General features: G+C 39.6%; 1 protein-coding gene across 3 annotated transcripts in view; it reads left to right on the top strand.

Moving 5' to 3' along the window:
- PRLR (prolactin receptor) overlaps positions 1-8,768 on the top strand; it is a 147,563-nt gene that overhangs the window by 70,389 nt on the left and 68,406 nt on the right. The window contains exon 2 of one of the 3 annotated variants that reach the window (XM_083884341.1): positions 3,749-3,791. The exons of the other annotated variants lie outside the window; for them this stretch is intronic. The gene's annotated coding sequence lies outside the window, so the exon portion shown is untranslated. The remainder of the gene's footprint in view (positions 1-3,748; positions 3,792-8,768) is intronic. 3 annotated transcript variants of the gene reach the window in all.

Here is an 8,768-nt window from a genome sequence, read left to right on the forward strand (position 1 = left end):
AAATGTATCAGATCCATGAGGCCTTGGAAGTCCTCCCTTTGTCCACAGGAGTCGCCATTTTGTCATGGTTGTGGCCATATCCCATGTGATCTCTGAATCCCCTGTACTTGCTGAAAACCTTGCCTTTTTCTTTGCCACAAAAGTATGTCAAAGGCCCCCATAAATATACACACCTATGTGCATTTTTGTGTCTTTACAAAGACACAGGTGAAAGTGTACAAAATATATAAATGTATGTTCATACATAGTTATACTTCTTTATACTATACAAGCGTTTTATTTTAAAAGTGTGTGTATGAAAATGCATAATAAGAGATAATGAAATTAAGTGAAAATTTAATGTTAGTAGAAAGAAAGTAAAATAAAAGGAAAGTACAGTTAAATGGTGTGGGAGTATGTCAGAGGAGTGGGGGGACATGAAAAGATCCGAATGTGCATTGGGCAGAGGGGTGAGCCTGTGAAGCTGTCCAGGAGACTGCCACCCTCCCCTAGATCCAAACAACTGACCAGACCTGTGAATATGACCAAGAGGCCCTCTTCTTCTACCTTCAAACCACCCAGTTCCCCCTGTGGCTGTCCTGCAGCTTTGTCCTGTTCTAGTTAATATTCCTTACTACAGTTGAAGGCCAGAAGGAAAAAATAACTTCATAGGAAAATGTTTGTAAAGACACACATATCCCAAAGTGTTTTCCAAAAAGACCATGTGCATTCAAGAGAAGATGGTTGGGCTGGGATTATGAAAGCAAATGCTTGTGTAAGGGGAGCCGAGGCAACTCTTGTCTACATCTCAGTGTTCTAACACACACTTGTAATACCATGACAGGGATTCTCCTCCATGTATCCTTATCCCGATGTGGAGTTCATAGCACTTTCTGAAAACACAACCCTGGCTGAAATCACAAAAGACACAATTTTTCTGTGAATTGTTTTTACTCCTGCTTAGAACCACAGGATTAAAAAAAAAAAAAAAAAAAAAAAAAAAGGTAAAATAACCAAAAACACAGCTTTGAAAGAAAGGAAATCATGACAATAGGAGACAGATCATCACCCCAGTGATCAATTAATAAATAAAGTTTCATTGAACATGACTTAAATGCTGCCTAATGTTTGTTCTTCTGTGTGTATGTAGTAGCATCATGTTGATAGACTGCAGCATCTCTTAAAAGACATTTTCTGTGCTCCTGCAGAATTGGAAAGCTTTGGGAATTAAGGGCCATTTTCTGAAACAAGCAATACCGTTATCTCAACATAAAACAGGTGGTCTCATGTCACGTAAATCAAGACTCACAATATACATACATCTGTGAAAAAGTCCTTTAGAAGTAACAGGTATTTGTGGGCTATTCTAAGCACAATAATAACAGCATTAGGCTCATTTTAGTGGTGGTGAACATATTATCCAAGTGTGCCTAGACTGTGTGTCTGAAAGGCAGAATGGGTTCTCAAGTAGCTGAAGCTTTTAAAATAATTTTTCCTGCCTCAGTAATTACAGACCAAGGAGAGAATGGATGTTCTTTAATCAGCCTTCACACAAGCTGTCAAATTAAAATAATTTTCACGTCTTTGTTACTACTAATGAGGTAGATGCCTCTATCACAAGTTACTTAAACAGGGTGCTCAAAACCAAGACATGGGGATGTTTTAGAGGACACAGTTACCATTTGCTACATTGGTGTGTTATTGGAGTTTATAATAAAGGACTATAACCACAGCTTCTTCATTACTGCCAGAGTCAGACGTGTGTGAAACATCAAAGCTGTGCAAGGGATTGGAAAACCATACCTGGTAATTGGTGTAAAATTAGAGTAAATATACCTCCATTCAGAAAGGAAGACTGTGAGGATGTTTAGGACAAAAGAAAGATTTGACAGTGGTTATGAACAGATGTTCACAGGCATTCGTTGAAACTGTGAGAAAGGCTCAAATGTACTGCTTAATAGACTACAGTCACCAAGGTATCAAAGGACATTCTATTCCAATGAGCTTTAAAAAGTGATTCTATTCCAATGAGCTTTAAAAAGTGAACACTAGTGAGGGCAAAGTTAAAAAGCTTCTAGCAGTAAAAAGATGAGAGAAGAAACAGCTATTTGTAAAGGGGTGTTGCTTGCCCCAGAAATTTAACAGCTGAATAAAAGCTGTTAAAGCTCTCCAGTCCATGTTGTTTAGCTGTCCCAGAGTGGGACAAAAAGAAGGATGGTAAACCACAGTTTTCACATTGTGCTCCCCAACAAAGCTTGCACCAAACTATCACCACAAAACACCAGTTTGAACTTTACCAAACAGCTATTCAAAGCCCCTGGAAGCTGTCAGGCCAGTGGGAGATGAGGTTAGCAGAAATACAATACCCAGACAGTTGGAATAATATTAATAGTGCTGCTGGGTAAGACATGGCATTATTCTTTGCAGCAAGTCCATTATTCATTCATATGCATATTTCTGGAATGTATAAACATTTACTAGCCCCAATGAGAGAGCTTTAACTGTTGACCAGCCATGGATCTGGTCTTCACTCCTGCAATTAGGAAAGAAAAGGTTAAAATGGATAAAAATTCTTGTATTTTTCATACAGCCAGGAAGCTAGCATGGTTTTTGGAAACTTCTGGGGTTGCCAGTGACAGTTTCCCTTTTCATTGACATGCCTGGAAGGTTTTCATCTCCATCTACCTCTACACAAAACATTGTTGAGTACAGCTGGTTTGAGACTTATTAGTCCCATTCTCATGGTGAGTTGTGGAAAATGGTAACAGCAGTGAGCTCATTGCATCAACATAGTACAAACTGCATTATGTGCCAATAAACCAATATTGGTTTCATAGAGGAAACACTGAAATAAATAAAAATGAAAGCAAGCATGTCTTATTTCACAGTGGAAGGAAGGTTGTGAATTTTATCTGATGACCTGGAAAGTTCTGGTATTTTAACAAAGCCACCATATAGTAAATAAGTAGTAAAAGGACTAACAAAATAATTGAAAGGACCCCTCTTTGTACATTAAGTATTAAACATCCCAAGTGGACAAGAAGCTGTGTTTTACAGCCTCTTTGCAAAAGCTATATAGGTTTTCTCAAGGAGTTTTGGAACTATTAAGCCACATGTTAAAAGCATGGCTAAGAACATGGCCAGAAATGTGATCAGATAGGTCTCCCAAGCAGTTCTGGCCAAGTTGAAAGTCTGGCAAAGCAGGAGGTCTCTAGGGTTGTTGAGAGACACGTCACTGCTCTGAAGGGCTGTCCTTTCTCAAACTCTTAAAAGGAAAAGGATGGGTAGTGCTCTGTATTCCAGCCACCAGAAGAAGTAGAATAGTAAACTCTACTGAATACTAGGAAAAACCAAGAAATACAGAGAAAGATGATCCATTCTACCACTAGAAAAGGAGATATATTTTAACAAGGCTGCTTTTTGTTCGTGGCTGCTCTGAATAATGTACTAAACCCATCCTGGATTTGTCTGAAGTTGCCCCAATGCAAGCAAGCATCCTAAAGGGCTTGTTCCTTAAGATGCCATTGCTGTCAGCTCTAACACAATTTGCCCCCTGGACTAGAGTGGGGAAAATTGTGTAGGTCTGAACAACTGTGCTGGATCTTTGCTGCAATATTATTGAAGAGTGAGCCTGATGAATTTATGTGTTGAGCACTTTCAGCCATGGATGATAGGTTAGGAGACGTCCTGAATTTTTAAATCCAGTCGGCTATGTAAGGTATAGGTGACCTCTAAACTGCCTTCAGGAGTTCATCTTTTGTTCTAACAGGAGCCACATTTACTGCTGCACCATGTTCAGGGGAGGCCTTTGGGTAAGTGTAATCCCCTGTCCTTGTCATTGTCACACTGGATAATTTGGGTTTGTTTCAGAAATTTCATCACATCTATCATTTAACCAATGGATTTTCTCTTTTGGGGAAAACCCATTGTGAACTCTTCTTAGTGCCCCTGCACATGTTCCTGTAAAGTTGATTTTTTTTTCTGGTTTTCCATTTTAGTAGACAACATTGTCTGTATCTTGCAGCACAGCACAGAATCCAAAGACCAACCAAGTAACACTGTGCAGTAATTTGATTGGGGTTTCATCAGTCGTGTTAGTGGATGGTTGTGTATCTGTTTTTTCTTCTCACTTTTTTTTTTTCTATTTGTATTTAAACTTTATTATTGATACCTCTTATTAGGCAATAGCTAAACTTTTGCAAATATAAATTAATTTATAAAGTCGATGCATTTATAAATATTTATGCAGATCTTACTGTACATATTTTAGAAATGTTTACATGTCACCAAAAAGGGCTGGACTTGCAGCAGAAGAAGGCAGGCATAGCACCTGCCATGTCCTACCATGTCTGACCCTAGAATCTAAAAAATGCCAAGGGAAAAAGGAGACAAATTATTTTCTTTGGACAACAGAAGACATGGTCTTTGACATGTAGTTTGTGTAGCCTATTAGCAATTAGTGTCTTCTGTGCAGATTTTTAACCGTTTTAGCTGTACCCTCTCTGTGTTGATCACTTGATTATAAACTGCTGTAAGACACTGAAGTAAATCCATTACATGTAGCATGGAGATAAGTAACAGCAACACAGGTTCCCACTGAAATAAAATATTCTCAACAGTGCTCTGATTTCCTTCTAAAGAAGGTAACAAGATTCAAGGACAGAAGAACCATAGTGATATCATATATCTGCACAGAGGTCAGGCTTTCAAGACAATTTCATGAAATTTTCATAAATTCGCTAGAAACGCATAATCTATAAGAAGCCACTGTGCAGGACGGCCAGTCCTTGGAAAATTATTTACAACTGGTTATCAGTTGGTCACTGTCTGAGCAAAGGGGCAGAAAGCTCCTTGGTGTGGCAATTAGTCTATATGTCATTAGTGATATGGATAGCATTATACCATTGTACTAGACAGTGGTGAAAAGAGAAGGACTTCAGCTTATTGGAAAAGAAGAAGAGAAAAAAGTTATTTTTACATTATAATTGCGGTATGGTTTCTGATAATAAAAACTTGCTTAGTAGATATAAGACTAAGGTGCTGCTCTGAAACATAGATCCATAACTGCACAAATAGAGGACTGAGGTCACAAGGGTTTGGGAAGGTAGTTGTTATTGTGAGAGACTGGATTGCTAGTCATTAATGACTCAAACCATGCAGGTGCTGTGAGAGACAAGACTATAGGTGCTAATGGCTCCAGTGCTTTGCTAGTGATGCACAGAGAGCAGAAGGGTGTGTGTCCTTGGAGCTACAAGCTGGGTTTCCAGATAATGCAAGAGGTTGATAAAAGACAAATCTTGAGGGGAGGCATAAGTCCTTCTTATCATGCCAATGTCCTCCCTTATGTAATGACTCAGCTGTAAAACGTTCCCTCCAAAGTACCAGGACAGTCATATGTAGGATGAAGGTATTCCTCTTGGCTGATTGGCTATAATGGGCCATGGCTTATTCAACTACAATGGCAAGAGACAGCTGCAACATTTTAGAAGATGTCAAAGACTCATAAAATGTCCAGTGATCCAGTGATCCATCATCCAGGGGATGTACAGGGGGGTGTTTCTCATGATAATGTAAAACCCATGGACCTGGTGTTTTTTGGGTTCTTTCCCTCCACCACTTGATGGATATAGTCTGCAACCATCAACTTGACAAGTCTACAACCACTGCGAAGACAAGAAGAAGAGGACCAATGGGATGTCATTGGAATCTATGGAGTGGTCACATTTTTTTCTGTTACTTTCTTTCTCCCCCTCCTTCTTTTTCCCTCTAATTCTCTCTCACACATTTACTGTTTAATAAAAGCTGTACTGTTGACTTCAGAATATAGTCTCATTTGCATCTTAATTTGAGCAGAGGGACCTCTCCAATCATTTTAATAGTCAGATCTTAACAGGTATAAATGAGGGGTTTAACACTACGAAAGAACAGGAGTCAATAACATCATCCTGCTGTGCAAAAAGTAAATAACCCTGCCAAGATTTACAAATGGGAGTGTGGTTTGAGTTGTGCAAAGTGTTTCTCTTATTCCCTTCAATATTTTCAAGGCCTCAGCTAAAGTACTCTGTATTTCAGAGGCACAGTGCTTCAAAAAGATAAATGGGGAGTCTGCAGCAGAGTAAGAAGATTTAGAGATCTGGAGAATGTGGCACACGAGAAAAATAATCAAGACTGCTACATCTAAAGAAGAGAAGATGTATTTAAAGTGTTCAAAGTAATGTCTGAGCTCAGTAGAGAGACACGAGCAGTCTGTTGTTCTTTTGCTTTTAGGCTGCAAAAGAAGTACTTGGATTAAGTTGTAGCAGGCAAGATATAGAATAGGTATTAAGAACATTTTATTAATATAAATATTATCTAAGTAATCTACGTTGCTAATGAGGTTTCAAAATTCCCCTAATTGGATAGATTAAGCAAATCTAAGGAATTATACTGGCATTGTTGATCCCTCCTTGGTGCTCTTGGGGTCTAGATGACCACCTGAAACCTCTTCTGGTCTGAATTACTGAGAAGCTTTTATGCATGAAATTGTTAGGTTTCACATTCTTTGAAAAGGGAAATATATCTTTGATGTTTGTACTGTATCCAGCAAAGCAATTAGATCTAGAGACTCAGGTCATCATAGAAACTGTACAGTAATAATTATATCTAATTAGCATGTTGTGTGGAAACATAACGGTAAAACTGTCATTCCCTCTGCTATCAATGATGTGGTGGGTTGACCTTGGCTGGCTGCCAGGTGTTCACCTAAGCCATGCTGTCACTCCCCTCCTCAGCTGAGCAGGGGAGAGAAAATTACAGTAGGCTCATGGGTCAAGATCAGAACAGGGAGAGAATCATTCATCAACTACTTTCACAAGCAGTTCAGGTAAATTAATTTTTTGCTTAATAATATGAAAGTAGATAAATTAGAATAATAATGATAAAGCAAGTCTAAAAGAAAACATTTCCCTATTCCATTCTGCTTCTTAGGCTCAACTCCACTCTTTATTTCTCTGCCTTCCCTCAAGCAATAAAAGGGAACAAGGGGTGGGGGTTGTGGTCAACTCATCACACTCTCTCATCACACACTCATTTTCTCTGCTGCTCCTTCTTCCTTATGCTCTTTGCCTGCTCCAGCAAGGCATCCCTCCCATGGGAAACAGTTCTTCATGTAATTCTCCAATGTGAGTACTTCCCAGCTCTTCACAAACTGCTCCAGTCTGAGTCCTCCACAGGGTGCAGTTCCTCAGAAACAGGTTGCTCCACTGTGGGCCCCTTGTGGGGTCACAGGTCCTGCCAAAGAACCTGCTCCAGTGTGGGCTGCTCTCTCCATGGGCCACAGGTCCTGCCAGGAGCCTGCTTCAGCATGGGCTTCCAGTGGGGTCACAGCCTCCTTTGGGCATCTCTCTGCTCCACTGTGGGCTCCTCCAGGGGCTGCAGGGACAGCTTCCTCACCATTCATCCCCTTCACTGACCTCAGTACCTGCAGAGCTATTGCTCTCACTCATTCTCATTCCTCTCTCTAGCTGGAGGTGCTGCATTTTTTGTTCCCTCTTTATAAATACATTTTCCCAGAAGTGCTACTGTCATCACTGATGCTGGCACTCAGCCATGGCCAGGAGAGGGTCCATACTGGATCCATCTGGCATTGGTTGTGTTGGATGTGGGGAAAGTTCCTAGCAGCTGCTCACAGAGCACCCCCTGTAGCCTCTCTGCTACCAAACCCCTGCCACACAAACCCAATACAAACATATTTCAGAATTACTTGGCATCATTCAAATTACCTTGCCTTGTCTGAACGTTGTTGGACGCTTGTGGCAGTGACTGGTATAGGTAAAAATCTTTCTGTGTGTGTGTTAATACATTATCTGTACTAGGAATCAACCATGATAAATCTCTAGTTTATGATTTAAATATGTTCTTGTCACTGTAGTCACAAACAAAATTTGAGTCTAGTTGCTATCCATATCATATTTATGGGGCCTTTGGTGTGCCTTTGCACCTTGGGCCTTTCCTTTCAGAGTGCTGAGAAGGAGGTACTTAGCTCAACTGATTAGTAAGGTACATCACATTGAACTCAGGGGTCTCCTCAAGTGATATTCAATCTGTTATGAAATGTTTTCATTAAGATGACATTTTTAGGGACTCTTTTAGATTCTAACTAGTAAGAATGTATTAACAGTATAACCTTTATGTGCCACTGCTACTGGTAACAATGGTCCAGAAGAAATTACAACAAGGCTTTATGCTGAAGAACTGTATGACAAAAACTTTGCAAAACAAAGCAGTTTAGAGCACACAGCAGATGGAAGTGGGAAACTATTTACAGTGCACAGTGATGTTACACAACCGTTTTTGGAAGAAAATGTGGAAAAGAATCTTTCATTAACTAAAAGTATAAGGGGAATAGGCCACATTACACAATGCTAAAAACCAGCATTTATTAGCCCCAGTGGAGAGTTATATTAATGCAGTAATACTGATTAAAAATGCTTAACCTAATTCAGAACTGGCTAGTTTATATGTGAATGGTCCTGATACTGACAGGTAGACAGGCCAGAAATATTTTGTATTTCACAAGAAATCTGAATATTATTTCACAGCAACTGTGTAACCCAAGGGTGAAGCCGATGAGGTAAAGAGGTGCTTTTAAAGCAGATGGTGTTTTATGACACTCAGGTCTTTTGAAAGCATCACCTGATCCCGTAAAAAGCATGAAAGGGATAGTGCAGTTCTCGAATTAGTGTGTTTAATATCTGGTTTGATAAACAAATTCTCAACTCAGTTACAAGTTATTTTTTTAAAAAAGCATA

Source organism: Zosterops lateralis, assembly GCF_965231275.1.
Source record: "Zosterops lateralis genome assembly, chromosome: Z".
In the NCBI taxonomy this organism is placed as follows: Eukaryota; Metazoa; Chordata; class Aves; order Passeriformes; family Zosteropidae; genus Zosterops; species Zosterops lateralis.